At 43.0% G+C, this 23,136-nt stretch overlaps 1 protein-coding gene across 1 annotated transcript in view; it reads left to right on the top strand.

Moving 5' to 3' along the window:
- Positions 1–4,871: 4,871 nt before the first annotated feature.
- LOC144374020 (phosphatidate cytidylyltransferase, mitochondrial) overlaps positions 4,872–23,136 on the top strand; it is an 86,500-nt gene continuing 68,235 nt past the window's right edge. Inside the window, exon 1 of the mRNA XM_078036979.1 lies at positions 4,872–4,892. The gene's annotated coding sequence lies outside the window, so the exon portion shown is untranslated. The remainder of the gene's footprint in view (positions 4,893–23,136) is intronic.

The following is a 23,136-nucleotide window of genomic DNA, read 5'->3' as shown; positions in this document are numbered from 1 at the left end:
GTCAAATTGTTGTTCCTAAGCCTTTAACACTTCTCTCACTATTGCTGATCTGCAAATCTCCCTCTTTAATAATGAAAAGCCTGAGGCCTGGAACTCAGAGAGTTCCCAGGCAAGTGTCTAGCTACCATTTAATCACATTTTTGCTTTTGTTAGAGTGATTTTCACAGTTCTTCTCCTTTTATGGTAGATGATTCTGGTTTTCCATTTAACATAGCGATTTAAAAAATGTTCTTTTAAAGCTGTAAATTGTGTTTATGGTTTTTTTTAAAAGCAAATCTGTTTCAAAATATTAAATATATTATGGTGTAGATGGTTCTTGGATTTGGAAAAGAACATGAGAGTGCTCTAGTCAAGTGACAGACATTTGGAAGTATGATATTGGGCTGCCAAGGGCAGGGGCCCGGGTAACAGCTTCATGGAACTAGGTGGACCACCTGACAACTGAACCATGTTCCTGGTCCTGAACTCTGTTCCTACAGTTCCCTGTTCTGCTTCTAGGACCCCAATTCTTGTGTTGCTCTCCTGTCCTTTCAGATTCTTCCAGAAGGTAAATCAACTCACACTTTGGATTATTTGGTACAAATATTTATAACCCAGCAATTCAATTTTTAGGAATTTAATAAAATTACCATGAATGTGCCCAGGGTGCGTGGCTGAGAAGATTTGGGGCCACATTATTTAGGACAAGGAGAAACTAGGATCTTCCTAAAAAGCCAACCATAAGGAACCAGTATAGCAAATGAAAGTACTGTAGACCTCCCCCAAACAGGCTGGCCAAATGACAATAAAATACCAAACACTCTGTACCAAATACTTCTCTGGGAAATTTACACGTTAACTCATTTAATCCTCACAGTGCTTCTACGAGGCAAATGTTATTATTGGCCCCATTTTACAGATGACAAAACTAGGGCAGAGAAAGGTTAATTATCTGGTCTAAGGTCACACAGCTGGTACCTAGCAGAGCTGCATGCCTGTAATCCCAGCAGCTCTGGAGGCTGAGGCAGGAGGATCACAAGTTCAAAGCCAGCCTCAGCAACTTAGCAAGGCCCTAAGCAACTTAGTAAGACCCTGTCTCAAAATTAAAAAAAATTAAAAATAAAAAAAGGGCTAGGGATGTTGCTCAGTGGTTGAGCACCCTGATGCCAAAATAATAATAATAATAATAATAAGGCATGCTCTCTCAGTTACTATGCTGGAGTCTCCTCCCCTTAAGACCAATATTGGAGGTGAAAATGATTGACATGGAAAAGCATTCCCAAATATATTAGTAAGTGAAAAAGGCAGGCAGGTACCAAAAGAAAAAAAAATCCAGAAAAACATATACCATATGTCAAAAGAAGATATTTCTGGTTGGTGGGAGTATTTTTTGCTATTTTGTTTGTTTCTCTGTGTTTTCCAGGTTTTCAGTACTGAATGCTTGTTACCTTTAATTATAGAAATGAAATTTCTGCAAAGATGGCTTTTCTACTCAGCTTTCCTATTCCTAGCTGCTCCTTAAGAGAATGGACAATAATAATAAAAGTGATCGTAATGATGGCCGACATTGAAGGAGTTATTGGTATTTTAATGGATTGACAAGCATGATCTCATTTAATTTTCCACAACCAGTACCTCGCTGGATAGGGCCTCCCGGGTTATGCACTGCACAACCCCAGGGGTTACAGCTGACATAGAGTCTACATTATGGACTGGACTGTGAATGGTAGCCCTTGGCAACCCAACTGCCTAGCAAAACCCAAGAGGGGTAGATAATAAGCAAATAAGCAAAACCAACATGGTTGAAACCCAGGGTTCATTCCTCTTGTTTGTAGTTGCAAAGATACCCAGGGCATATCAAAGAAGGCAAAATAAAATCTGGACATCTAGACACAGGCTTAGGAACCAACAGGTGCATGGTGACAACATGAAAATCGAATGCCAAGAGTTAGGACTCCCCCAGCACCTCTACACCCCAGCTGTAGACCCTGCTCTGTCCCCACCTAGCTACACGAGATCTTCAGAAAGTTCCTTCCCCCCCACTCCTTCCTCTGGGCTCAGCTTCACCATCTGCAAAATGAGGGAATTAGACAAGATGATCTTTAAGATCTCGCAGCTCCGAGAGTCTACAATTACAGATGGCATCCCAATATGGGCCCAGAATCGTGCCCTCCCACGCAGCATGGACCATCTCCCTCCTGCTTGCTGCAGGCAGCATCTCTCAGGCTGACCTAGTTTGTGCGATGGGGAGAGAAGGGCAGAACAGGGCATGCAGGGGGAGTGAAGACCCAGAGGCTCCTCTGCCTCTGCCTCTCTCACCTCCTGAGGTCTCTCCTCCCAGCTCCTCTGAATGCAAAGGCTTAAAATATCTGACAGGGTGGCCGTGTGGTTTCAAAGCATTGCTTTTTTTTTTTTCTTCTTTTTTTCTTTTTTCCAATTGCATTGGTGATTCACCAGGGTTTCTCTCTGACTTTCCAAACATGCTTTGTGGAAGTCATGCATGCGGGATCTTCAGGGTGTTTTATTAAATGCAAAATCAAGGTGCAGAGCCGTGTGCAGCAGGGTGAGAAATAAAACAATGCAAACATACATTTGTGTTTGTTCATGGAGGGAGCTCTGGAAGGAAACAGGAGACCCCGGTAGCCATTTGTCTCCTGGGAGGGAAACTGGGTGGAGGTTGGGCAGAGGAGGAAAACCTTATGCCTTTTTGAGTGTGTGTACTACCTACTCAGTTGTTTAAAAAATCAACAAAAGACATTCTTCCTCCAAGACTCCCTGCCTGACTGGGTTCACATAACAAAATACCCATAGATGGCATGGCTTAGACAACAGGAATTTATTTTCTCACAATTCTAGACCCTTGAAGTTCAAGATCAAGGTATAGGCAAGGTTGGTTCCTTCTGAGAATTCTGTATCTTCACATGATAATCTATGTATGTCTGTTCAATTCTCTTCTTTTTTTTTTTTTTTTCTTCTTGGTTACTGGGGATTGAACCCAGGGGCGCTTTTTACGACTGAGCCACATCCCTAGCCCTTTTTTATATTTTTAAATTTTATCTTTAATTTTTTTTTACATAGTTGTAGATGGACAGCATACCTTTATTTTATTTATTTATGTGGTATTGAGGATTAAAGCCAGTGCCTCACACATGCTAGGCAAGTGCTCCACCACTGAGCTACACCCCAGCCCCTATATTTTTATTTATTTTATTTTTTAAAACACTTTGAGATAGTTTTAATTACTCTAGTTGGACCCAATATCTTTATTTTATTTATTTATTTTTATGTGGCACTGAGGATCAAACCCAGGGCTTCCCATGTGCTAGACAAGTGCTCTACAGCTGAGCCGCAACCCCAGCCCTATATTTTTATTTTGAGACAGGGTCTCGCTCAGTTGCTCACAGCCTTGCTAGATTGCTGAGGCTGGCCTCAAACTTGTGATCCTTCTGCCTCAGCCTCCCAAGTTGCTGGGATGACAGATGTGTGCTGTGTTTGTGATACACTTTCATTATCTCTAGTCACAGAACCTAATGTTTATCACTCATGTTGCCTCCTAACTAAATGCTGGGCTCCAGAAAGCAGGGCCTACAGAATTCTCATCTTTATGGGCCAGAGGATAGTAATAAAGAACAGGGTCTGGCTGACTAGTTTTCCTGGAAGCAGTAGCCCAGGCTGATTTGGAAGGCCATAAGGATATAATTCGGAGGAACTTTCAGAAATACCAGAGGGGCCACCTTTAAAAGCAGGTTTTTTTTTTGAATGAATGAATGAATAAAATATGAGAATTAATGTAATACAACCCACAAGCTGATGACGCCAAGGGATGTTTGAGCTATATATGAAACTCCTGTCTCTCCTGACACACAGATCTGCCTGGCGCAATGACAAGCATATCAGATTTGTAGTGGGCATCTGCTGTTAGATCTGTCAAGCAGGGATCCTTCATTAGGCTTCTCCAGAGACACAGAACCAAATCAATATACATGAAGAAATTTATTTCAGAACTTGGATGCTGTGCTCATGCAGGCCAAGGAGTCCCAAGATGGAGAACAAAAAAAAAAAAAGATATCATTCAGCCCAGGTATGAAGGTATGGAGGCTGAGGCAGGAGGTACTGATGGTAGTCCAATGATATAAGTTCTGATCTGAAAGCCTGAGATGCACTGATGTCCAAGGGCGGGAGAAAATATACATCTCAGCTCAGGCAGAGAGAGAGAGAGAACAAGCACACAAGATCATTCCCACTGTCTTCCCCTCTGCCTTTTTAGTTCTGTGCAGGCCCCAATAAATTAGATGATCCAACCCACACTGGTGAGGGTGCATCCTCTTTATTCAGTCTACTGACTCAAATACTAATATTTTTCATTTACACCTTCATAGATGTTCCCAGACTTAATATTTCATCAGCAATCTGGGCATCCCTTATCCCAGTCAAGTTGGCACCTAAAATTAATCATTGCATTCCCTTTGGATTTTTTTTCCCCCTGGGAAAAGAATCCAACTTTCCTTTTGGGGAAACCAACTCAAGCCATTCTCAATCCATTTTTTTTTCTCTCCATGTGCTTTAAATGGGTGGACAGCATCTCCTTCTCCAGGAATCAGCCCAGGGTCCACACCCAGCCACGGTAAGTACTATGTTCTCTGGTTTACTGTGATTGGCTCAGAGATGAGCATGTCACCCCAGCTTGTCCAATCAGAACAATTTCTTGGAGTTTTACTGTCAGGAATTTGGGAATTGCTCTGAAGGAAAGCAACATTTTTGTTTTTGTTTTCCACCAGGGCTGCTAAACCGGAACTGCTAGTGGCCCTTTTACTACTGTGAGAAAAACGTCAGTCTGAATTCCTGTTTCTATTGTGTGAGCACCTGGATACAGCCATGCAAGAAGTCAGACTGGCCCTGAACATCGTGGTTATGTGAGCCAATAACCATTCCTTATATCTTACATTTGTTTGAATTGGGTTTTATGTCACTTATAGTCAAATGAATAGCCCATACAGGACAAGTTCTCTATAATATTTATTTGTAAGTCCAATCCTGTCTATGTAGACCTGGAACTATTTCACTAGTAAGTGTCAATTCATGCATCAAATAACTTGCACATATATGGCCCTTTAGAGTGTACTTACGCCTTTCTTAAATTGTGTGTGTGTGTGTGTGTGTGTGTGTGTGTGTGTGTGTGTGTAAATTGGTATTGGAGATGGGAAGGAAACAAAATGAGATTGACTGAAGATTCTACCTACCAGGAGTATCCAGATGTTGATTCTGACCCAGCCAGGACACTTCCACTGGAAGGTGGTTGATTTTGTGGTCTGGGCCAGTAATGAACTGGAGCTCACCTGTATCAGCTGACAAAATGATTTGTTAAATATTTGGAAATTTTGTGGTTGGTTGTTGGTAGGTTGAAATCAGCCATGATTAGAGTATTTGTACCATGCATATTGCCACATCTACCAATCGAGGCAATTTGCCCTCTAGGAGAATTGGTTCACCAGTAAATCACAGGCCCTGACATTGATTCAACGGGTTCCCAAATGGTTAGCAAGAGTAACTGCTGAGCAATAATAACAACCACCACCATATTCCTCTTAAGACCACTTCCCCCACCCCCGGGCTTAAACCTAGGAGTGCTTTCCCACTGAGCCACATCCCCAGCCTATTTTATTTTTTGAGACAGGGTCTCACTAATTTGCTTAGGGCCTCACTAAATTGCTGAGGCTAGCCTCAAACTTGTGATCCTCCTGCCTCAGCCTCTCCAGTCGTTGGGATGACAGGGATGTGCCGCTACACCCCACCCTCTTCAGAGCACTTTTTTGACCCTAATCTCATCTCGTGCCTCCAGCAGTGTGGAGAAGTAGAAATTTCTTACCCATCTCCTTCCAGGTCAGGAATCCAAAGCCTAGAGATGTACAGTCTATGGTCTGAGGCAGAGCTAAGAAATAATCTCAGGTCTTTGGACCCTGTGCTCATGTTGTTTTCCTGACACCCTGTGGGAGGTGATTGGAATATCAAAACGGGGTCTAAACAAGCAATTTGGTCACCGGGTATGGGAAAGCTGTTTCTATAAAAAAGAGCATTTTAACAATATCTTTCGGAGCAGAGGTGGCCAATTAGCAAAGTGGTCACCCAGGGATTAGCAATAATACTACACATTCAATCTGCTGAGAAAACACAGCATTGCTTCTAATAAATTATATACCTCACAATTTGCACATAATTTTTTTTGGGTTAATAAAGCCCTTTCAAGTATTTTGCTTCCACAGATCAACTCCTCAAAAGTGCCTGGAAATTTGGACCCTGTGCAGGGGGCGATTAACCTAAAGCCCACCACCAAAACTCATCTCCCTAGACTTCTAAAGTAGCCTGGGAAAAAAACTGATTATTTACTTTCGCAGTACCTTTTGATACCTACAGACATGTGATCTAGTTCCGGCTATTGAGATTTAACTAAAAGTTCTACTTTGCTGATAAAAGCTACCCTCTATCCCTTCTTTATCCTGTCTAAAACAAGGATGGATGTGATAGCTGGTGCTGCAGAAGCCATTTTGTAACCATGATTCGACAAGACAAAAATCTAAGTAGAACAGATCAGAAAGACAGCCAGAGTATGGGTATTTGATGTTATTATTAAGTCTGTCCTAGGCTTCTTCCTGATTCTATTGTTAGTGACAAAACAAAGCACTGTCATATATTAATTGCAGTAGAAACACTTCTCGTGTTACTAACAATTCAAGTTCTAGGATTCTATCTTAACAGTTTAAGTTCAAGAGGAGGTTAATGAAATAAATTGTCTGGTGGAGATATATTACATACTCTTCAGTTATTGAAAACTGTTATTATATTCCAGGAATTTTTAGCCTTGTGTTCTTTTTTTTAAAATACCTTTATTTTATTTATTTATTTTTATGAGGTGCTGAGGATCGAACCAAGTGCCGCACATGTGCAAGGCAGGCACTCTACCACTGAGCCACAAACCCAGCCCAACCTTGTATTCTTAAATAATATCCTTAAAATTATATATAGACATGTTAGTATGAATATATATGTGTGTTTTTCTGGGCATATAATTCATATCAGATTTTCAAAATTTTCAAAAAAATGTTTAAAAGTCATTATAAATGAAAATTTACGGGTGTCAAAAGTTGCCCAAAATATTTGGGGGGAATATAAATTTGCAAAACTGTGTGTATAATATTCTTGCATGCAAGAAAAATTGTACGTATGTTGTAAATGCAGGCATACATGGTAATGAGGGAAAATTTGCAGAATACATAATTGGGTATTCAAAAAATAGTTTTATTAAAAACTTGCCAACCAGGCTTGGTGGCTGCACAAGCCTGTAATCCCAGCAGTTTGAGAGGCTGAGGCAAGAGGATCATGAGTTCAAAGCCAGCCTCAGCAAAAGTGAGGCACTAAGCCACTCAGTGAGACCCTGCCTCTAAATAAAATACAAAAAAGGCTGGGGATGGGGCTCAGTGGTCAAGTGCCCCTGGGTTCAATCCCTGGTACCAAAACAAACAAACAAACAACAACTTTTAAGGGGCTGGGGGTACTATGACTCAGTGATCGAGCATTTACTTTTTGTTGTGATGGCTCCTGGCTGCAACCCCCAGCATTCCAAAATAAAATGAAACTTTATTTCTTCAAAGTGAACTTATGTCAGTCTCATATGTTTCATTCCTAATGAGAAAACATAATCTTACCATTCAAAGTAACTCAGACACTTCCTGATATAAAGTGATCGGTTCAAGAGTCTCCCATTCCCTGCTCCTTCCCTGCTCTCTAGGGGTGGTTGGAGTAGATGTCTGTGCCATCCTGGAATCCAGAGGGACACCTGTTCCCCCACTCCCCCTCTGCTCTTCCCGGGCCTCTGCAATCCATCTCTCTGGTTGCCATGGTCACAGTCTGACCACCTCTGCTAAAGCCATAGTCCTGCCCTGGCTACCAGTTGAGGTGTCCCTGTGTTCCAGGTTAACGTTCTTGTAATTTCAGCCCATTGAGCCCGGGTCGCAAAGGTTCATGGGAAATCCTCAGATACTTTCCCTCAACTGAAAGGGTGCCCTCAGCTTCACCCAAGCAAGGGTTACTTGTCCCTGAAGATTCCAGGTTTGACCTGGAGTGACTTAAATGTACTTACACAAGAGAGAAGAGGCCCCAGGGCCTGCTGGTTTTGTATTCTTGCTACATCTACTGAGGGTTCAGAGCGTCCATTCCCAGTGCCAGGTGTGGGACAGAGCTCTGAGTCCCTTCTCAGAACCTAAACAGTATGTCACCTCCCTTCTCATCCCTCTAATTCTCTCTCTTCTTTCCAGACATATCACTCTCTTTTTAAAATATTTTTGTTAGTTGTAGATGGACACAATGCCTTTATTTATGTATTTGTTTGTTTATTTATTTATTTTTTATGTGATGTGCTGAGGATCGAACCCAGTGCCTCACATGTGCCAGGCAAGCGCTCTACCACTGAGCCCCAGCCTCAGCCCTTCTATTGTATCGTTTGTGTCATCCTGAAATCTGGAGGATTTGATTTCTATCTCTTCTTTACTCTGAGGTTTCTCTTACAAACGCCGTGTGCTCTGAAGCTTCTGGGTTTGCTCTTTTATGCGCAAAAGTCAATCTATTGAAAAATCTAGCTCCAACCTTGTGAATTAAAAAGTACATTCCAAATTTTGTCCCTGCTGTAAATTTCCCAATCCCCTTAGAAGTGGCTAAGAATGTGTTTTTTCTGTTTGTGAAGAATATTTCTCATCCTTAGTAGGTAATACCTGCAAAAGGCCTGAATGAGGACTTTAAAACACGAGATATGAGATAACAAGTGTTAGAAGCAAGAAGCCTCTTAATAATTCAAAATATTTGAATGCTTGGGGTGCATTAGAAAAGACCCGAGAAGATCCACGCAGAGGTGTTGGCAGCCGTGATAGCTGGATGATGAGAATGTATTAATGTAATAGCTACAGTGGAAGTTACAGAGAACCCAACCAGCAGCCGCTTAAAAAAAACAAGAGTTTCTTTTCCTCATAAAATAACATGTCTGGAGGTAGGCGGCTGCTGACTTGGTTGTTGGTATCCACTTAGAAGCAGGGCACAGTCAAGGCCAGCATCTACAGCAGTCCCCTTGGCCTGTCTCTGTGGTCTGAAGACGGTTGCACCTCCCACATTCAAGGGAGAGAGGAAGGCACGAACCCCATCTGTTTATCTGAGCTGGAAAAGCAAAAGTCTTAACATTTTCATCTCATTGGATAGAACTGGGTCACATGGCCACTCCAGCTGCAAAGGAGGCTGGGAAAATCAGAGGGCAGGTAGGCATGGGGTTAGCTGGCTACTGGTGCCTACCTAACTCTAAGAAGATTTACTTTTTAGAAAAAAAATCTTGTTTCTCAGTAGCTTCTAATTTTCCCAATGTTGTCCAGTGTTGTGCCCATATGTGCTATGTTTAATTAAATACAAATACACAAAACTTAGAAATTAAATGCAGTGTCTCATTTGAACCACCCAACCCTTGGCCCTATATAATTTTACTCTTATATTTTAAACAAAGGTAGGGCCAGGCAGGGTGACGTGTGCCTGTAATCCTAGTGGCTCCGGAGGCTGAGGCAGGAGGATCTCGAGTTCAAAGCCAATGTCGGCAACTTAGTGAGGCCCTAAGCAACTCAGTGAGACCCTGTCTCTAAATAAAAAATAAAAAGGGCTGGGGATGTGGCTCAGTAGTTAAGCACTCCTGAGATCAATCCCTGGTACCAAAAAAAAAAAAAAAAAGAGAGAGAGAGAGAGAGAGATAAGACTCAAAAATCAAATGACTTTTCCAAGGACAAATTATTGACAATGTTAAACAAAGTATACAGGTAGCCGGGCTCCCAATCCTTCCATTCTTTTAATACACCAACCTGCTATTCAATGTCAGAAGGTTTTCCGGGTACCATAGCACACACCTATAAACTCAGCAGCTCCAGAGGTTGAGGCCAGAGAATCACAAGTTCAAGGCCAGAGTCAGCAATTTAAGCAAAACCCTCAGCAACTCAGTAAAACCCTCTGGTCTCAAAATTAAAAAAAAAAAAAGAAATTAAAACTCAAAAGGACTTTGGATGTCACTTGGTGGTGAAGTGCCCCTGGGGTTCAATCCCAAGTACCAAGAATAAAAAGACGTATGCCTGGAGACTTCTAAATGAAACTTCAGTTGGGTTGATTGATAGACTAATAAAGGGCAATCAAGTATATAGCACAAAAGGCCTAATTTCCATGTGTCAAGCAGCTGTGAGACATTAGGCCTACACTGACTATCCCTGCCTCTCTATGCCCCTCCCATCTGTTCTGCCTGGCCTGTCCCTCTTGCCACCCCCAGCAAAATGTCACTCACTGGAAAGAGCTCCAGCTTTGCCTATGGCTCCCTGGAGTCTGTTTCCTGATTCTGCTACTTACTACCCACGATGCCTTCAGCAAGTTGCATCCAGTCTGGGCCTCAAATCATTCCACTAAATAAAAAGGTTATTATTTATCTCCTAGGAATCACTGTGCAATTGACAAAACAGAAAAGAGGGAAAGTTTTTTTTAAAAAAAAAAAAACATAGTATTCAACACTTAGTATGCGCTCAACTAATCACAATGACAATAATTATTGTCATCAAACAGAAGCTCAGTAACTTATAGAATTTCAGTGTATAGCCTTACACTATTGCTTGCAAACTCAGACAAGCCCTCAGCTAGAGCAGGAGGGCACAGCTCTCCTCTCTGTTCACAGAGCAGTCCCTTGTACGGTGCCCCTCTAAACTTAAAGCAAGCAGATTTATGAGCAGACTTTGAGAACTCAACTGGTTTGCCAAGTATGTTGGTCAGTTTTCCGTTACTGTGACAGTAATAACCTGAGATGATCAGTTTATAAAGAGGAAAGGTTTTATCTTATAGTTCATGGCCTATAGGCCTTGTTGCTTTTGGGCTTGTGGCAGGATCATACATCATAGTGCAAACAGGGAGGTTTTGAGCACAGATGATTGGGATCATGATTCTTGGCATTTATTAGCTGTGACTGTGGTCAGGTTACCAAAAGCCTGTGTCTCATCATTTGTTCATTTAGAAAATGGGGATAATAAATATCTTATATCTTATAGGATTGGGATGATTCTATAAATTAAACTGCATAAAGCATTTCAAATGATGAATGACACATCAAACATGTGCTATGAACACTATTATTATATTGAACACTTACTTTGTGCCCAAGGCACGGAGTCATACAAGATTGGAACTTGGAGCTGATTCTGTATCTGCACTTCTAACCACTCACCTGCTTCTATCTCTAACTACCTTCCCAGTTGCTTTCCTTTCCCTTCACAACCTCATCCCTCCTGTAGGTTCCTGGGATATAGGCCTTGTCCCTTCTTGCCAATCTTTATCTTCTGGAAGTAGGTAGTTAAGAGCAGGTCTGGTAGCTCCACCCTCAAATAGTCTTTCTCATTTCATGGCACCCATCCTCAAAGTTGCCTCGTGTTGACAAGACTGACGCTGCACTTCCAGCCATTGCATTCACATTCCAAGTATTAGGAAAGGCCATGATTATGAAGAGTGACTGCACAATCAAAGCCCTTAAAAGAGCTTTCCTGGAAGCCCCAATCAAGCATTGCCATTTGGTCACTCGTAGCTTTACAGGAGACTGAGAAATAGTTTTTCGTGTGTGCCCTTTCTTATTACTAACTAAAATTCTGTTATTCATAAAAAAAAAGAAGACTGTTTACTGGGGAAGCAACTGGCTCCTGTAACTGTCCCATCTTAAGACAGAAGAATAGGACAATAGATACTAGCTAGGAATTGAGGTCTTTCTACACCACCATCCTTAGTGTTCCTGCCGAGGAGTACGCTGTCAATAGCTGAGAAGAGATCTTTGAGAAGCCACTTGGGTCGATGATAAGACACCCAGGAAGCTCAGTTCAAGATCTGTGGGTCCTTAGCTCATCTTTTTGATAGGAAGGTTCAGATTAGCTGCAGGCCTTTTGTTTTGCTGAATGGAGACGTTCGTTTGAATCCAGAGCTCTTTTGCTTGGACAACAGAGAGACCAAATACCGCCAAGAGTCTTATTTGTTTTCATTCTTAACACCCAACAACATTCAGTCTCCCTCCAAATACCCTTTTAACAAATATTTGAAGAATGATGACTTAAAAGGCTGCCAAATCATTAGTCTGCCTAGGATAATTCCCTGCGCTCACCCATATCTGGTTCCTCTTTTCCTCTTTCTGATCACGTGGAAAGAAACCACACTACCCAGCTCAGCTCTCTTGCAAGTGTGCAGGGCCATGGGACCCATGCTGGCCAGCAGGCTGTAAGTAGAGGTGAGACATTTGATTTCCAAGCCTCGGCATCCAAGAGCAGGTGGGAGTTTCCTCTGTTCCCCATCATAGTGAATGTGGAAATCTTGTGCTGAGATGTAGCTACAAAATTGAAGCAGCGTGGTCCCTGAGTGTCATGTCATAATGGGATAAGGAAGGCTGCATGGAATGTTGGATCTGGGTTCCCATGGACTTTTGCCACTCAGAGAATAACTTTTTACTAATAGTGCAAAAGGAAAACAACCCAAATGTCCATCAGCTGAAAGATGGATAAATTAAATGTGGTATATCCATGCAATGGAATATTATGCAGCAATCAAAAGGGAAGAGCTATTGATCCATGCTACAAACTGGATAAACCTTGAAAACCAGACACAAATGGCCTCATGGTATTGGTTCCATTTACATGAAATGCCCAGAAAAGACAAAGACAGAGACAGGAAGTACATTACCAGTTGCTGGGAGCTGTGTTGAGAGAGATAAGATGAAGTAACTATTAATGGGTACAGGGTTTCTATTGTGGGTGATAAAAAAATGTTCTAACATTAGATAGTGGTAATGCATAACTGAATTCATTAAAATCCATTAAATTGTATGATTTAAGTTGGTGAATTTTAGGGCTGGACTTGTGGCTCAGCAGTAGAACACTTGCCCAGCACATGCGAGACCCTAGGTTCAATCCTCAGCACCACATAAAAATAAATAAAATAAAGGTATTGTGTCCAACTACAACTAAAAAATTGGTGAACTTTATGATATATAAATTTTACCTACTATTTGTTTTCGAAATGGCATAAATCTTTGCTGTGTTCAACACTAAGATGTCAGGGTTTACTACTGCAGCACAACCTAGTTTACTTTAGATAAAATACTACCCAATAGACATTAGACAAAATGTCTATAATCAGCCTTGGCTATCATAAAATATAAATAAGGCAGGATGGGAACATAGATCAAGGATCAGCTCATTGCGCCTGGTGAGTGATAGAAGAAGTAACATTGGATCTCAGCATTGAATAATGCATAGAATAGCTCCCCGCTCCCCAGAAACAGGTGGGAGGAGAGATGGATGATGAATGGATGGGTGGGTGGGTGGATGGATGGTGGAGGGCTGGTTGGATAGATGGATGATGGATGGATGGATGGATGGATGGATGGATGGGTGGGTGGGTGGGTGGATGGTGGAGGGCTGGTTGGATAGATGGATGATGGATGGATGGATGGATGGATGGATGGGTGGGTGGGTGGGTGGATGGATGGATGGGTGGGTGGGTGGATGGATGGAGGGAGGGGTAGTTGGATGGATGGATGGATGCGAGGGTAGATGGGTGGTTTTTCCTCTGCATACATAGGTGGGGTACTTGTGTATTCTTTGAATCTTCCTCATTGAACCGTAAACACCAGTGAATTGGGCTTGTCTTTTTATATTGGTTCTTTTTAGTTATACATAACATTAAGATTTATTTTGACATAATTATAAAAGCATGAAATTAATTTGCTCTAATTCAATCTCCACTACTTCCCCTCCTCCCTCCCCCGGTTCTCTTTCCTCTACTCTACTGATCTTTCCACTATTTACATACTTTAATTAGTGTCTTGTGGTGATATATATATATACACACACACATATATGTGTGTGTGTGCATATATATACACTAATATTTATATATATATATATATATTAGGCTGTGGATATACATGATGTTGAGATGGTGAGTTTTTCTTTTTTGAGATAGGGTCTCGCTAAGTTGCCCAGGCTGGCTTTGAATTTTCTAAGCCACTGAGATGACAGGTGTTGTACCACCCTCCGGGGCAAGCTGGGTCTGTCTTTCTTGCTTCTGTGTCTCCCAGCATTGTGTCTGGTCAATGGCGAATGCTCAGTAAGACTTTGGTGAATAAACTGAGTGGGTGGGTGAATTGGCAGATGAATCTGGAATTTTCACAGCTGACTTAAAGGTGAAAATTCTTCTGGAGAGAAAAAAAAAGCATGAACTCAACTTGTGTGGTAGTCAGGAGTGGGAAGGACACAAGCTCTAGGGTCAGTCTGGCTCCGTCACATCCCAGCCATGTGACCCAGAGCACATCTCTTTCCTTCTCTGAAATTCAATTTCTTTCTCTGGTAAATGGAGAGAATATTTGTCTCGTTCAGTCAGAGTGTACACAAAGCAGCTAAGCATCATTTCACACCATGGTAAACTGTCTATATATTTATATAAATTTATATATTTTATTTCATTTTTTTTAGAAAGAGAATTTTTTTTTAATATTTATTTTTTAGTTTTCGGCAGACACAACATCTGTATGTGGTGCTGAGGATCGAACCCGGGCCACACACATGCCAGGCGAGCGCGCTACCGCTTGAGCCACATCCCCAGCCCAATTTATATATTTTATAATAACCCAAACAAGAGCTCTATGTCCTCGTTTAACTCTGATAATAATCCTTTAAGCTTTATAACACGTTGTTTCTCAAACGCATCTGATTCTAAATACAAACACACCTTCCCAAACCTTCTCCCTGGACATTCTGGTTTGTTAGGACTAGGGTGAGTCCTAATGAATCCCTAATTTCATCAGACATTCCACGAGACCCTTACAATGAGCAGGTTAGTGTGAGCTTGTCTTATGAGCAGGTAAAATGTGGACATTATACTTTCCCACCTCACTGATAAGGAGGTGCTTCTCCCAAGCATGTGAAGATGTGGAAGAATATCCTGGGGACTATGATTCAGTAGGTAAGAGATGGGCCTGGAGGACCAGAATTTCCATTTTTTAAAAATTTTGTTATTATTATTAGCATCATTAATCAGGGTGCTGGGGATGGAACCCAGGGCCTTGCACATGCTAGGCAAGCGCTCTATCACTGAGCTACACCCTTACCCTGAGGACTAGGATCTCCAACAAGCTCCCAGGTGATGTCAGTGTCTGAAGTCTGATGTCCACACTGAACGGCAAGGAGCCAGCCTGGAGAGTGAGCTCCCTGTCCTCAGAGAGCCACACAAGCCAATGTCATGATGCTTCCCCAAGAGATTCCCGTGTAAATGGTAGGGCGTGGGGGCTGGGCACTGGGCTTTAAAAACAACAACAACAACAACAACAAAACTCTCCATTTGGGTCTATTTTACAGTCAACCCTCCACAACCCACAAGTTCTACATCTGCACATCAACCACCAGTGGATAGAAAACAATGTGTCTAAACTACACATATACTGGCTTTTTTCTTGTCATTGTTCCTCAGCAATACAGTATAACTACTATTTATATGGCATTTCCATTGTACTGAGTATTGTAAGTCATCTAGAGATGATTTAAAGTCTTTAGGAGGATGTGCCTCCATTCTGCACAGACACTAGGGATCAGAACATCTGGATTTTAATATCCCTAAGAGATCCCGGAGCCCGTCTCCTGGGTTCGATCCTAAGCACCACATAAAGATAAAAGGCATTGTATTGTGTCCATCTACACCTAAAAAATAAATATTAAAAAAAATCTGCAGACCAGGGTGAGTATAGCAGCAGTTTTATTATAAACCAGAGCTGTGCAAGAGCTGACCCTAACAGCAGCTCTCCGCCCAGTGTGAGGGTCCAGGGGGTTTATATAGCCCTTGGCTCACTGCTATTGGTCCAAACGTATGCTAATTAGGGCAGAAATTACTAACGCTATTGGTCAATTCTTGAGCCCCGGGTTTGGCTATTGGTCAATTCTTGAGCCCCGGGTTTCTTGCAGGTTGGCTCCGCTTCCAGTTTCTCCTTGCAGGTCAGGTAAGCGGGAGGTTGAGGTCTGCTTAGAGCTGCAGCACTGCGGGCAGTGGGTGCCATCCTGTGGCCAGGGCTGGCCGCGGAAGGGTGACAGGGTGGCCTTGGCTACCTTGGGGGGGGGGGGCTCCACACCACTCTAACCCTGCTGGCCGCCAGCCTCTGACCCATCAGACACTCCGCGCTCCAATTCTCCGCTGCTGGGCTTGGTGGCCCGGGAGCCTTGTCCTTTTCAGAGGATTTTGTTCATGGTGGCCGACTCCATTGCCCTGGGCCTGAGGTGACGCAGGACATCATGGCAGAAGGGCGTGGAGGAAGAAAGCTGCTTAGCTCATGGCAACCCAAAGAAGAGAAGGAAAGAGAGGAGGGGACCAGGGAATAGCTGAACCCTTGCAGGACATGCCTCCAGTGACCTACTACAAGGTCCCACTTCCCAGTAGTCGATTCGGCTATCAATGGATTAACATATACAATGGATGAATCCGCTGATGAAGGTAGAACTCTCATGAACAATCATCGCCTAAAAACCCCGTCTCTGAACCTTGGTGCATTGGGGACCATGTTTTCAACACATGAGCTTGTGGGGGGGACATTCTAGATCCAAGCCATAACATGAACCTAGGCCTATATGGAACCATCGCCAAGCATCATGTGAAAGAGTTCAGAAAATGGTCACCATTTATTATTCTTAGAAATATGATCATTACTAACAGACGAAAGGGAGACTCTGCAAATAGGGTCATTATGGGCGGGGAGTTGGGGGAGATCCCAGCTATCAGTGCCCCAGAGAACCTAAGGCTGGGGTCAGAAGCTAGAATTTGCAAGCACACGGTGGGGACAGGCCACCTGCACAAGCAGAGTGTCGTGCAGCAGACTGATTTCTGCTCTTACTCCCAGCTGTGGGCAGAGAAAAGTAGACAAGCGTGGGTTGGGCCACTTCCCTCGCCCGCTGGCATCTCTCCAAATGGTATGAGCAGCCGCTGAGACCTGTGCTCACCTCACACCCACGCTCGCAGCCTTTTAAAGCATGGAGACAAAAGACAGGCTGTCCCGATCCCCGAAATCAGAGACGCACAATTGGACAACCTTGAGAAAACTGTAGCAGCCCCTAACTCAATTTCTTACCAATTATCCCAGGGAGATGTCTCCAAGGGAAGCAGGTCTATGGCCTGATTAACAAGAACACCAGACCTCCGGAGGCAGACAGACATCCCAACCACAAAACTCATTTGGAAGATTCCAGTTACACGGCAAAGAGGCCTGGCTGTAATTTTCAGAAATCATGAGAGGCACCACATGACACAAATAATAAAAATAAAAGCTATCAGGGCTGGGAGTGTGGTGGAGCATGTGCCTAGTGGGCATGAGGACCAGTTGAAACCCCTAAGGTTTCCTTAATTCTGCAGCAAATTCAATCAATCAGGCATGGGGAGGGCTCATTTTCTGGGGATGGAAATGGCCCCCCAGGTTACAGGAGGAGTCTATGAGTTTTATAGTTTACAATGAGGGTCAATTGATCATTGGAGAGTCCAGACGTGCTGTTCAGACAGTCGGGGATCTAGATGTGCAGGTTAAAATTTTAATTCAGGAAGGCATTGGTAAAAAGTTTGAAACTCCTTGTCACTGGGAAAAGCTCACAGCTCGGTGTTCACTGCCTGTCTTCTTTCCTTCCTCTGGGATCCATTGTTATCTAGAGCTTTACTATTTGCTTTTCTCCTGCCAGGACTCATCTGCAATGGGAAAGGGTGAAAGTCCAGGGCCCAGCCTTTCAGTATGGGGGCCCATTGGGTTTGGGAAGGGGTGAATGTTTGCTTTTGGTGGAGATGTTGGGGATGAACCCAGGAAGCGATGAAGGTTTGCTTTTTCCCAGGGTCCACTGTAACTGGGAAAGGATGTACTGGGAGAGGTTTAACATTTGGCTTATTTCCCCTTCCTCCTCCCAAGCCACACTGTCACCGATTTTCCCCGGGGTGGGTGTCTTTTAGGAATATTATTTTCCACAATCCTTCATAAAGAACTAGCATTTATGTGTTTATGGATGGCTTACTCAGGGCCAGAGTATGCTTATGACCTTTCCGTGCATTATGTCCTGTATGAAGTAGGTACTCTGGACCTCTCTCAACAGGCAAGGGGATTCAAGTTCATAAGAGAAGTCCAAGGCCACTCCAAGGGTCAGTGGCACAGCGGGGGATTCTGAACTCAACCTTAGTTTTGACCACTTTGTATTTTACTTTTCCCTGTGTTGCTGGGCCTCCTCTATCACTGTTCACTTGGCCTCTAAACAAAGGAATATTCTTCCTCTTAACTGTGGAGTATTACAAAAAAATCTTTCTTCCCTGCTGAGCCCCCAGGAGAAACAGAGACCAGCGAGTCCTGGGTTACCCACATTCATCTCCCCAAGTTGCCTGTTCCACAGCCATGAACATACCCTGCTTTGAAGGGAGGGGACAGCACCTGAAAGAGAGGTTGTTCTGAACCTCTTGTGTATGGTTTTTCCATCAGAGCTTTGTGCTGTTTTAATTTGCCCCAGGGATCTGCAGGGACAAACCCTCTGTTCTGAAGGATTCATGCAGAAACTACAACAAGCCTGGCCATTTTATTTCCTATCAAAAAAAAAGGAGGGCCTAGTGACATTTTGAACCAGCTGGCACATTTCTGTTCTAAAGAGCAGTATTGTTATTAGCTCTTATTTTTATCCCTTCACCCCAGGGCATACCAAGGTTCTGTGTCTTACACAAGGTGACTCCCAGGATCCAGCACTGTCTACCTCCCCTGTCTGATCTCTGAATCCCCAAAGCCCTTTCAGAGCACGACAATCGGTCTCTTTCCATAATTAGAGGCAAGGCTTAAAAGGAAATAGTCATGAGAGGAATGAAAGAGAGATCTTTCCAGATGATGAGCTAGCAAGGCTTAGAACCATCCTGAATCTCCAGTCTGAACTTTAGGAATCCACCTAGGAATGTCTTGGCTGGGACGGGGCAAAGAACCTAGGATCAAACTTCTATTTCTGGCTTTTTGCTAGCTAAACAATCTAGTGAGCAAAGAAATTCAAGTTTCCTTATTTTACAACTTTGCAAGGTAATGAGGAAACGTCTTCCCTCAAGTTCAGAGCTGGATAACAAGCTGGTGAAAAACGGGACTCAGGTGGTGAATTTCAAGTTCATTGGTTGGCTTGTGTCCATTTTGATCTGAAAACTATTTAGCTAGCAAGCAGATAAGGAAATCCTTGGGGCTGGGGGTGTAGCTCAGTGGTGGAGCACTTTCCTAACATATGTAAGACCCTAGGTTTGATCCCCAGCACTAAAATTTAAAAAAAAAAAAAGTCAATTCTTTATAAGACTATCTTGGTTTCTTCTTTTATAGATCATTTTGTGTACAAACCTAGATATCTCTACCAGGTTTTTGCCGTCGCTATGAGATATAATCTTTGTTTCTTACCAGGGTTGGGCCACGGATTGATCACATAACAGAAATATTAATGGGCAACCTTGGTAGAATACTATTTGCCAGGCACAGTTTTAACTTGTATTAACTCATTTGCTCCTTGCAACCAATTCTGTGAAGTACGGTTTTCTTCCCTAGTGCACATATGAAGAAACCGAGGTACAGGTGTTGTACCTTGTCCAAGGTCATGGACAATAAGAGACCAACTCAGGAGGATTTGAACAGAAGCAGTCTGGTTCCAGAGCCTCTTCTCTCTCTCTCTCTCTCTCTCTCTCTCTCTCTCTCCTTCAGTGCTGAAGATTGAACCCATGGCCTTGCACGTGCTAGGCAAGTGCTGTACCACAGACCTGCATCCCCAGCCTGTCCGTCCATCCTTCCTTCCTTCCGTTCCTTCCGTTCTTTCTTTTAATTATTTATTTTATTTTATTGGTACTAGAGATTGAACTCAGGAGTGCATTATCATTCAGCTACATCCCCAGCTCTTTATTTATTATTATTTTTTCAATTTTATTTTTGAGTACCAGCCATTGAGCCAATGGGTACTGTTAATCACTGAGCTATATCCTCATCTCTTTTAATTTTTTATTTTGAGACAAGTTCTTGCTAAGTTGCTGAGGGCCTCGGTAAGTTGCTGAGGCTGGTTTTGAACTTGTGATTCTCGTGCCTCAACCTCCTGGGCTGCGGGGATTACAGGTGTGTATTACCATCCCTGGCTCTAAGCCTCAATTTCTTTGGCTTTTTTGAGGTACTTGGGAATGAACCCAGCTACACCCCAGCCCCCCATTTTTAAACAAAGTTTTTCATTTTAGAAAAGGGTCTTGCTAAATTGCTGAGGCTGACCTCGAATTTACCATCCTCCTGTCTCAGCCTCCTGACTAGCTGGGATGACGGGCACATACCACCTTGCCTAGCTAAAATGACTTTTAAATACTGACCTCCTATCCAGTGATCTTGCTAAATTAATTTATTAGTTTAATAGTGTTTGTATACAATCTTTCAGATTTTTTTGCATACACAATTATAGTATTTACAAAGGATGATGTAAATGATACTTCTTTTCCAATAACTATGTCTCTTATCATTTCTTGCTTTGGATCTCTCTCTCTCTCTCTCTCTCTCTCTCTCTCTCTCTCTCTCTCTCTCTCTCTCTTTTCTTTTGTATTGTTGTAGATGGAACCTAGAGCCTCAGGCATACTAGGCACATGTTCTACCATTGGAAAACCCCTGTTGATTCCTGAGTCATTTTGGCCATGCTGGGTGTTACAGGTGGGTCTTTGACTGTCCCTTACATGTTAAAGACTTCTTACCCAATCTGCGGTGCTACTGGGAAGGTGTGGAACCTTTAGGAGATGGAACCTCGTGGTAGGAACATAGGTCTTTGGGAGCATGTCCTCAAAGATGATATTGAGACCCTAGTCCTACCTATCTCTATTTTACTTCACAGCTGCCATGAGGTTAACAGGCCACCTCTACCATGCAACTATGTAACAGGGCCAAACAGCTTTGGACTGAAACTATGAGACAAAACAAACCTTTCCCCTTGTTAAGTTGATTCCCTCAGGTATTTTGTCACAGTAACAGAAAGCTATCTAATACCCTGGGGTACCAACTTTCCTCTGGATGATTTGGTATCCATAAGATACTAATGTTCTGGTAAGCTGGGAAGCTGATCTGCATCTCCATGCACATGTAAATAAGCTAAAACCTCGGAAATCATTTTGGCTTTGGAGAGCTTTCCAACTTGAATGACAAGTTGATGTGGAATGTTTTGTTTTTTAAGTTGGCTGGCAAATCAAGAAAACTGGGGTCTAGACCCACTGCTGACACTAACTAAATAATTAATCTTAGGCAATTTTGCTCCCTTCCCTGGGCTTCAGTTTCCACACCCGAAAACATAAAACAATTAGAACAGATGGTCTGTCATGTTCAACCTAGTTAAATGTGCTAAGAAAACGCCCTAGCGAGCCTGCAGTTCCTCAGTATTCATCGCTTTAGATCCTGAAGAAGTCTTAATATTATCTCATTAAACTAGGCATGGTGGTGCACACGTGTAATCCCAGCAACTTGGGAGGCTGGAGCAGGAGGATCATGAGTTCAAGGCCAACTCAGCAATTTCGCAAGGAAGGCCCTGAGCAACTTAGTGAGGCCTTGTCTCAAAATAAAAAAATAAAAAAGGACTGGAAATATAACTCAGCGGTAAAGCACCCTGGGTTAAATCCCCAGAACCAATACCTTACTCCATTATCAAAGATGAGGAAACTATATGAGCCAGAAAGGTAAGACAACTTGCCTAAGATGGCATAGCTCATAAACTGTGGATCCTGGATGATGATCATCATCATCACGATTTGCAAAAATGCAGGGTCTCCTGCATGCTAGGCAAATGCTCTACCACTGAGCTACACCCCCACCCTGGGATCCAGGATTCAAAGTCAGCTACATCTGACTCCATCCCAGGCTCTGGACCATCAAAACATGTGGCCTCTGCCATTGCTGATCCCAAAATATTCTGCCTGAGAATGCAGTTTCTGGAACCAGCCGTGCAAATTCTCAGCTGCACGGAAGATGTTCTTGCTTCTGGTGGAGCTGAAAGAGCTCCCAGGTGAGGGGCAGGGCTGTCATCCACCCACCCATCCTTTCTGTGGATTGCCTGCCTACACGATTACAATTTTCTGCTAAGCTTTTAGTTTTCCTCTGTGTTTCCTTATCATGGCTTCGTATTTTATGACTTCAATATAAATAATTCACTGGGAATTGTCATGTTCAGCGTGCTATAGAAATCAGATGGCTCAAGTCTACAGCTGAATTGAACAGAGGAAGGACAAGTACCCTTACCTCTAAGAATCCAGATTTGGGACAGAGGGGGCCCACCACATGGGCCACCTGTGTTGCTCATGCAGTGGCACATCTCAAGGGGGTTAAAAACAAACCCCAGTATGTGTGTCCTCTTCTCATAACCTCCAAGGGAGTCTACATACCCATTCCAACAATTCCACCTTGGAACCTTTTGGTGAACTTAAGCCTTATTTATTGAGCTGCCTCACTTTCCCCCCAAACAGCCAATATCTGGGAGGTATTGTGGTTTGGTATTATGGAATGGTTTGGAATTGTGCCCCCAAAACTCACCTGTTTGTTGAAAGCATGGTGCCTAATGCAGTAAGGTTCAGAGATGGGGCTTTTACACAATGATTGAATTATGAGGGCTCTGACCTCATCAGTGGATTAATCCAGTTAGTGGATTAATCTATTGGTAGGTGAATTGACTTCTGGGAGGTGGGACCTAGGTAGAGGAAGTAGGTCCCTGGGGACTTATCATTTCCCATGTCCCATTACTTTGTCCAATCGCTGTAAATACTTGTAAACACGTGGAATTTCAGTTCTTACCTTGTTGGAGACCAGTTTCAAAAGTTTCACAGGCCAGCACTGACAGACTGTGACTGAACAGCATTTTGCCAGGCTGTAGAGGGCACACCTGTAGCCTGTGTGCCACCAGTCCCCGGTCCTACAACCAAAGCCGGCATCGTCAATTTATTACAATGCTCCTTCTTCAATGCACTTAATGCCTCAGATTCCTTCTCAGCATATGCATCTACTCAGACTGGGTGTGCAAAAGGAAAGCCACTTCGGATCCCATCCCTCATTCC

Source organism: Ictidomys tridecemlineatus, unplaced genomic scaffold (assembly GCF_052094955.1).
Source record: "Ictidomys tridecemlineatus isolate mIctTri1 unplaced genomic scaffold, mIctTri1.hap1 Scaffold_55, whole genome shotgun sequence".
In the NCBI taxonomy this organism is placed as follows: Eukaryota; Metazoa; Chordata; class Mammalia; order Rodentia; family Sciuridae; genus Ictidomys; species Ictidomys tridecemlineatus.
Note: the sequence above shows the minus strand (reverse complement) of the source record. Positions and strands in the feature narration are given on the sequence as shown.